This window comes from Trichechus manatus, unplaced genomic scaffold, assembly GCF_000243295.1.
Source record: "Trichechus manatus latirostris isolate Lorelei unplaced genomic scaffold, TriManLat1.0 scaffold00018, whole genome shotgun sequence".
Taxonomy (NCBI): Eukaryota; Metazoa; Chordata; class Mammalia; order Sirenia; family Trichechidae; genus Trichechus; species Trichechus manatus.
Window position 1 is genome coordinate 6,736,385 of NW_004443954.1, and position 6,929 is coordinate 6,743,313.

A 6,929-nucleotide genomic window follows, 5' to 3' on the forward strand; every position below is an offset into this window, starting at 1 on the left:
GATGACTAAGACAGAATTTGGTACCGAGAGAGTGGGGTGCTGCTCTAACAGATACCTAAACTGTGGAAGCGGTTTTAAAACTGTGAATGGATGGAGGAGCAGCAGTGGCAGAGGACCAGCAACAGCAGAGAACCTGCAGTGGCAGAGAAGCAGCAGCAGCAGAGAACCAACAGCAGCAGAACAAGGAAACCGGTGCAAGACAGCGATGGAGCCAACCCACAGAGCAAAAGAACTGAGTGCCTGTGAGCAGGAGGCTTCCTGGCAGAGTGGGGTGCCTCCGGGCACTTACCGGTGGAGCTATAGAGCTTTGGCTTGCCCCAGCAGGGCAGACGCAGGCATGAGGCCCAAGGGCCAAGAAGCCACAGGAAACAGAAGCAGAAGCTGAAGAGACAAGGGACACAAGAAGCCGAGCTGCCTCAGTCTCAAAAGCTCTGCAATGGGCCAATAGCTTCCAGTCTCCAACTCCAAGCAAGTACACAAACTGGAGAAGAAAATTCCAGTCAAATTTGACACCAGTGAACAACAAAAGAACTGTCTTACCTCCAGAGGAAACTTCTTTCTCCCTCTTCATTGTCATCTTCCTCATCATCTTCTTCTTCAGCCAGCATTGCAAGCAGTGCTTCCAATGTTTCTTTCTCACCTCAGGTAACAGCTTACAACCACCCCTCACAAGTCTCAAGAGGTCATTTCAGTCCCTCCAGAACAATCTTTCTGGGGCAAACCAGAGCCCAAGGAGCACCCAAGGACATTCCCCTGGACCTGCCTCATCATGAAGTCCTAGGGCAGGCAGAATACTGCCTCGTGAGTCCTGGTGAAGATGGCCTCACAAGCCCCAGGCCACACAGCCCTGGAAGGATAGGTTCCAATGAGCATCAAGAAGTGGAGGCTTCTTCTGGGGACTCTAGAAGCATCCACAGAGGTCCACACCCCTTTGGAGGGAAGGACAGCTGTTTGACAGACCAACAGCTATCTCTCAAGGCTGGAAGGGACAAAAGAGAAAGGAGTACTGGACCCAGGAGAGGAGAGGGAGGGTCAGGGATGACAGAGAAGAAAGTCAGGCTTAAAGAAGTTAGTCCTCACCCAGGAGCAGAAGACCAAGTTGCTGGATTGGAGTGATGCTATCTCAGCAGGCTTGCAGTTTGATGTTGGGGAGCGACCTTCCCAGAAAAGTTCTGAGAATAATAGAGGAAATCGTGTCTTGAAACCAGTCCACCCCTTGACACTTCCTCAGGCAACTAAAGAGACACTGTCGTCACACAAAGGCACTCAGGAGAAGGTGGGGACCCTGGTTGAACAGGCTTCAGGAGAATGAAGTGTGGCTCCACCCAAGTCTCCCCTGCGGCTCATAGCAAATGCTATCCGAAGGTCCCTGGAGCCCCTCCTGCCCAACTCTGAAGGTAGGAAGAAGATCTGGGCCAAGCCCAAATCAAAGACTTTGCCCACCAGCCAGCCACACACTTGTACTCGCTCATTCAGCTTGTGGAAAACCAATTACAATAAAGACTGGGACCAACAGTCCCAAGGGAGAGACATGGCAAGAAGCGCCTCCTCCTTCTTCTCCCTGGGAACCCCTACTGCCAAGGCTTCCCAGCCCTCAGACCTTAGCCCTCCTGACCCTGCCGTCTGCACCCAAAGTTTGCCCAACCGTTCAACTAAGATCTTCCCTGAGCTCGTGTCCCCACCCTGCAGCAAGACAGAAGACATCCCCACCATCCTAGAGAAAGTGAGTTTGCAAGAGACCTTGCCACATGCTTCTAGGGTACCAAACAGAAGACTCTCCCTTGTTTCCTCCCTGAGACTCAAAGACAAATCTTTTGAGAGTTTCCTCCAAGAATCCAAACAAAGAACAGATGTCAAAGGACCTCCTTAGCAGCCGCAAGGGGGAGGTACTGCCTGTGGACAATGCCCACTCCCTGAAGGAGCTGGTGTAGCCTCTCAGTAATACATCCCTGGGGCAAGAGGGCCACCCTCCTCCTGCAGGAAACTCAAGGCCCAAGCACATCCCCAATCAAACACAGGTGACAGAGACTGCCTCCTCCCTCTCTTCCTCCACCTCCTCCTCTGCAGATGAAGAATTTGCTCCCCAGCCTTCCTTGCAGTCAGAGGAGAGGAAGACACTTAAAAGACAAAAGAAACTGGAAAAAGCAACAAAGCAACTAATTAAGCAAGAAGAGTTGAAAAGCTCAGGCCATCCAGAGGCAACTAACTGGAGGAGGTGGAGGAGCGGCAGAGGGCGTTTGAGATCCAGCGTGTGAGGCTGGAGAAAGCGCTGAGAGGAGAAGCAGATTTAGGCACACAGGATGAAGCTCAGCATTTGCAGGAATGGTTTAAGCTGGCTCTGGAGAAGAATAAATTAACGTGATATGAGTCGGAGCTACTGATCATGGCCCACGAACCAGAATTGGAAGACCATCAAAGCAGACTGCAGCAGAAATTAAGAAAAGAAAATGCTTGAGGAGGAGAGCCAGAAAGACGAGCATGATCTAAATGAGGAGCAGGAAATATTCACCGAGACGATGCAAATGACTCAGCAAACGGACAAATGTGTAGACTCCTTAGAGGAACAACACATCAAAGAAAAAGCTGAAGAACAGCACTTTGAAAGCTTCATATTCTCCAGGGGCTGCCAGAAGAGCAGGACATGAGCACACCCACAACCCTTTCCCCTTTCAGCAAGCTGAGGACTGGCGGATCAGGCCAAGCATACCTCACACTCTCATAGTTCCTTTTGCAGAGTTTAGCACACCTAGAATTTAAATTATACCCTACTGCAATTTTTTTTAAAGAAATTAAAATGCTGTTATATGTGCTACTGCTGCCCAAGATCCTTCCAGAGATTTTAATGAAGAAAATACAAAGACTGTTTTGAAATTGGCAACCAAGTCAGCAGGCCTCTCAGACTGAAAGTGTCCTTGGCAGCTGACCAGCATTGTTTTCCCTAGAAAGTGACACAGAGACTTGACTGTCCTGCTGCTTGTATAATTTTTTGCCCAATTCATTGAGTTACACATCTTAAGATTTTCAAGAAGCCTCTTTTTCATAAATATATCCATATTTGCCTTTTTTGCATGCATGACCAGTTTCCAAATGTCAGCAAGAAGCAGCAGCAGTTTGAAGATTAGGTTAATATTTAAATTGTGTTTCCAGAGAAAGAGAAGAAATCTTGAGATTACTGATTACATAAAGCAAATACCTCATACAGCAGGTGTTAATTCAATCCAGGGTATTCAATTCATGAATTTAATTTACCAGGTATACTTATAAGCTTTAATATAATATACATAAGCAATGAGAGTTTAATACAACATTTGAGCCTTAATTTTACTTTTAAAAAAGAAAGCAAAAGAGGAAAGGGAAAAACAAAAACTTTCAAAAACTGTTGACTTAGAGATGCTTTTTGTTCCCATAAGCACTCTGCTTATGGCCCCTGGAACAGAATAAAAAGCATTTTTAGAAAATGCATAAGTCTGAAATGCTTTTCTGTAACTGTTGATGACATGAAAAGGGAAATTCTTCCCGTTCGTTGATAAAACACTGGTGATGTTGATGCTGCTACTAAAAACGAACACACGAGTGGTACAAAGCGAGGACTGCTGCTTACACGTGGTCTTCTGAGGCCCCAACGGAGGAGAAGTGCCTGATACTCTCTGCGGGGACTGCCCAGAAACTGTACGGAACAAGGACAAACCCACTTCTGACTTCAAGGTGGAGCTGAACGCAGTGACCCCCTTTACCAAATTCCAAATTAGGTCATGTCTTTTATTTTTTATTTTTAATAGCATTTTTAATGTGAAAAGAAAACAGGGAAATGGAGTTTGTGCACTGACATGTTGGACTTTCTGGGATGTTTTGATGGTTCTATCTGAAGACCAAAGAAGAGAAGATTTAAAATGGTGACCTATTGTCGTAAAGTATTTGATTGTGTTCCCCCGAATGGGATTATTTGAAGATTCCATTTGTTCTGGTCAAGAGAGAGACTGAAGAACTTATGTATTTGACCGCTGTCATTTCTGCGAGTATTTAATGTGTCATTAGACAAAAGGTGCTTTGTAATGGTTGGCTCCGACTTGAGACCCAGCTTTCCTCAATATAAGTTTACCCATGAACCACTTCTGTCTGAGATGCTGGCTATACACACCAGCAAGCTGGAAATCAGAAGCATAACTGGTTTGCCCCTAAGTCAGCCATGGTCTGGGCAGTATTTAAATGCAGCCTTCCCATGGTTTACCAAGTTCTGAAGGTTGGAGCTCTTTTTGCCTTCCTTCTTCCTCTCTTCTCTCTCTTTTTAAGGATCAGGTCTTCTAGTGCCTGATTCTTCTTATTAGGGAATACAGATACCTGTACCATTTCTGGCTATTTATCTATTTTTATTTATTTGTAGGTTTGATGCAAATTGCTAATACGATTTCCTCCTAATTGTGGTTTTCCTGTGTTATAATTTGGAGAAGATGTATTAGCACTCAGATATTGGTATATAAGCTACTTAATATACAAATAACCCAGATGTGTGGGGCAGTGAATTGTATAGTATTAAAGATTTTTGGAGATAGTTAAAATAATATTTTCAACGATCAGGCATTTAGGGAAAGGTTATGGGTGCACAGGAATGTTAACCCACTTTAAGAAAGAGCTATAACTTCAGTTTTCTTTCTAGAATATTCAGAAGTATTCAAGCCCAGCCTTTTCTGTCAGTTATATAAAAGTGTACCATTTGATGCTACATACATATAACAGTTGATGCTCAAAAAAATAAATAAATAAATATAGGCAGCAATATGCTCAGTTTAAAATGGCGTTCTACTAAGAAGGAAGAGAAGAACTGTTCCTGGGGTGTGCAACTAGTCACGTCTGCCCTATTCATCATCCTCAGACTGTAAGTGGAATATACCTTCCCTATCATCTCCTGAGAACCCCTGAAACTCCTGAAAGGCAATATAGTATAAATAGATAAGAGTGTGGTTCTGGAGCCAACTACATGGTTTATATTCAAAGTTTTAAACTTACTAGCTATGTGCCTTTTGGAAAATTGATTAACCTCTATGTGCTTCAATTTCTTCTTCTGAAAATAACGAAAACAATAGCAGCTAGCTCATAGGGTTGAAATGAAGATTAAATAAATTAATACTTGTTAAGAATATTCTAATTAGTTACAATAATGCATTATAAAAGAAAGCACTCAGTAAATATTGGTCATTATTATTCTCTTAGAAATTCTCCAAATTTTTAAGACCAACTGGTTCCCAGGATATTCATCAACCCCACCCTTCTATCACAAAAACATTGCCACCACCCAAATATCTTACCTGAAATTTCAATGTACAGAAGAGAACCTTGTATAGAGCTACTTCCAGCCAGGTTTGGATCCACCCTGCAAGAGGAATCAAGGCTTCTAAATCTACTGAAATCTTGAGTAAGATTGGTTCCACCCAAACCCTTCCTTTCTTCCTCTAAACACCAAGCCTTCCTCGCCATTAAAACTTATTCATAATAAGCCCTCGTGATCATCCTGTGTCCTTCAAAAAAATCTATCAAGATTATCCCTTTGGAATTCCAAGAAACAGTTGCCATAACCTTCTGTGCTGTCTTCCCTCTCTTGGCTCATCTTTGAGGTCTTCCCGACCTTACTTAAAACGCTTGATCCATCTAAAAGCTATTGTTTTATATGGGGCAGTGTCTTACTCATCTAGTGCTACTCTAACAGGAATACCACAAGTGGATGGCTTTTAACAAAGAGAAGTTTATTCTCTCACAGTCCAGTAGGCTAGAAGTCCAAATTCAGGGTGTCAGCTTCAGGGGAAGGCTTTCTCTCTCTGTCGGCTCTGGAGGAAGGTCCTCGTCATTATCAGTCTTCCCCCCATACTAGGAGCATCTCTGCGCAGGAACCTCGAGTCCAAAGGCCGCACTCTGCTCCCCGGTGCTTCTTTCTTGGTGGTATGAGGTCCCCCTTTCTCTGCTTGCTTCCCTTTCCTTTTATCTCTTACAAGAGGCCACACCCCAGCGAAAATCCCTTTATGTTGGATCAAGGATGTGACCTGGGTTAGGGTAGTGTTACAATCCCACCCTAATCCTCTTTAATGTAAAATTACAATCACAGACTGGAGGACAACCACACAACAGTGGGAATCATGGCCTAGCCAAATTGACGCACACATTTTTGGGGTGACACAATTCACTCAATGACAGGCAGCATTCCCAGAAACTTGCAAAGTTTCAATGATTTGGGAAGATGTCCACTTGAGTTTTGTTAAAAATTTGGTATTAGCCCTGACTTCAAAATTGTCTTTTTCCATGGCACGAAAAGTAACCTTTTCTTTGAAGGCACCCTAACAAGACTAAGACAAGTGTATTACTGAGAGAACTTGTTTGCAGTCATTCACTGATCACAGAGACATGTTTAAACACGTTTTGTTTGCAATAAATCCGTGCATGTATGAACTGGAACCCCAGTAGCAATACTTTTTGACTTATATTTATATATTAAAGTGTTATAATGACTATGTGATTATGTCAGGGGGTAGGATTATAAGTGATTTTCTTTCCTTTTTAAATATTATTTACATTTTTCAAAATAACCATGCACCACTGTTACAGGTTGAAAAAAGTAAATGTTATTTTAAAAATAATAAATAGCACCAACAACAAAATACTACTACTACTAACAATAATAGTTAACAGTATTTAACAGTAATATAGTGCCTGGGTGGTGCAAACAGTTTAACCCCTGGCTGCTAATTGCAAGGTTGGAGGTTTGAGTCCATCAGGAGGTGCCTCAGAAGAAAGACCTGGTGATCTACTTCTGAAAAATTCATCACTGAATACCCTATAGAAGAAGTTCTACTCTGACACACAGAGATCACCATGAATCAAAATTGACTCCATGGTAACTGGTTTTTATTTAACAGTATGTTAACATACTTTAAGGAGCCCTA

General features: G+C 43.1%; 1 pseudogene; it reads left to right on the forward strand.

Moving 5' to 3' along the window:
• The window catches only part of LOC101356290 (MICAL C-terminal-like protein), a 6,267-nt pseudogene extending 3,622 nt beyond the window's left edge, over positions 1–2,645 (forward strand).
• Positions 2,646–6,929: the final 4,284 nt, after the last annotated feature.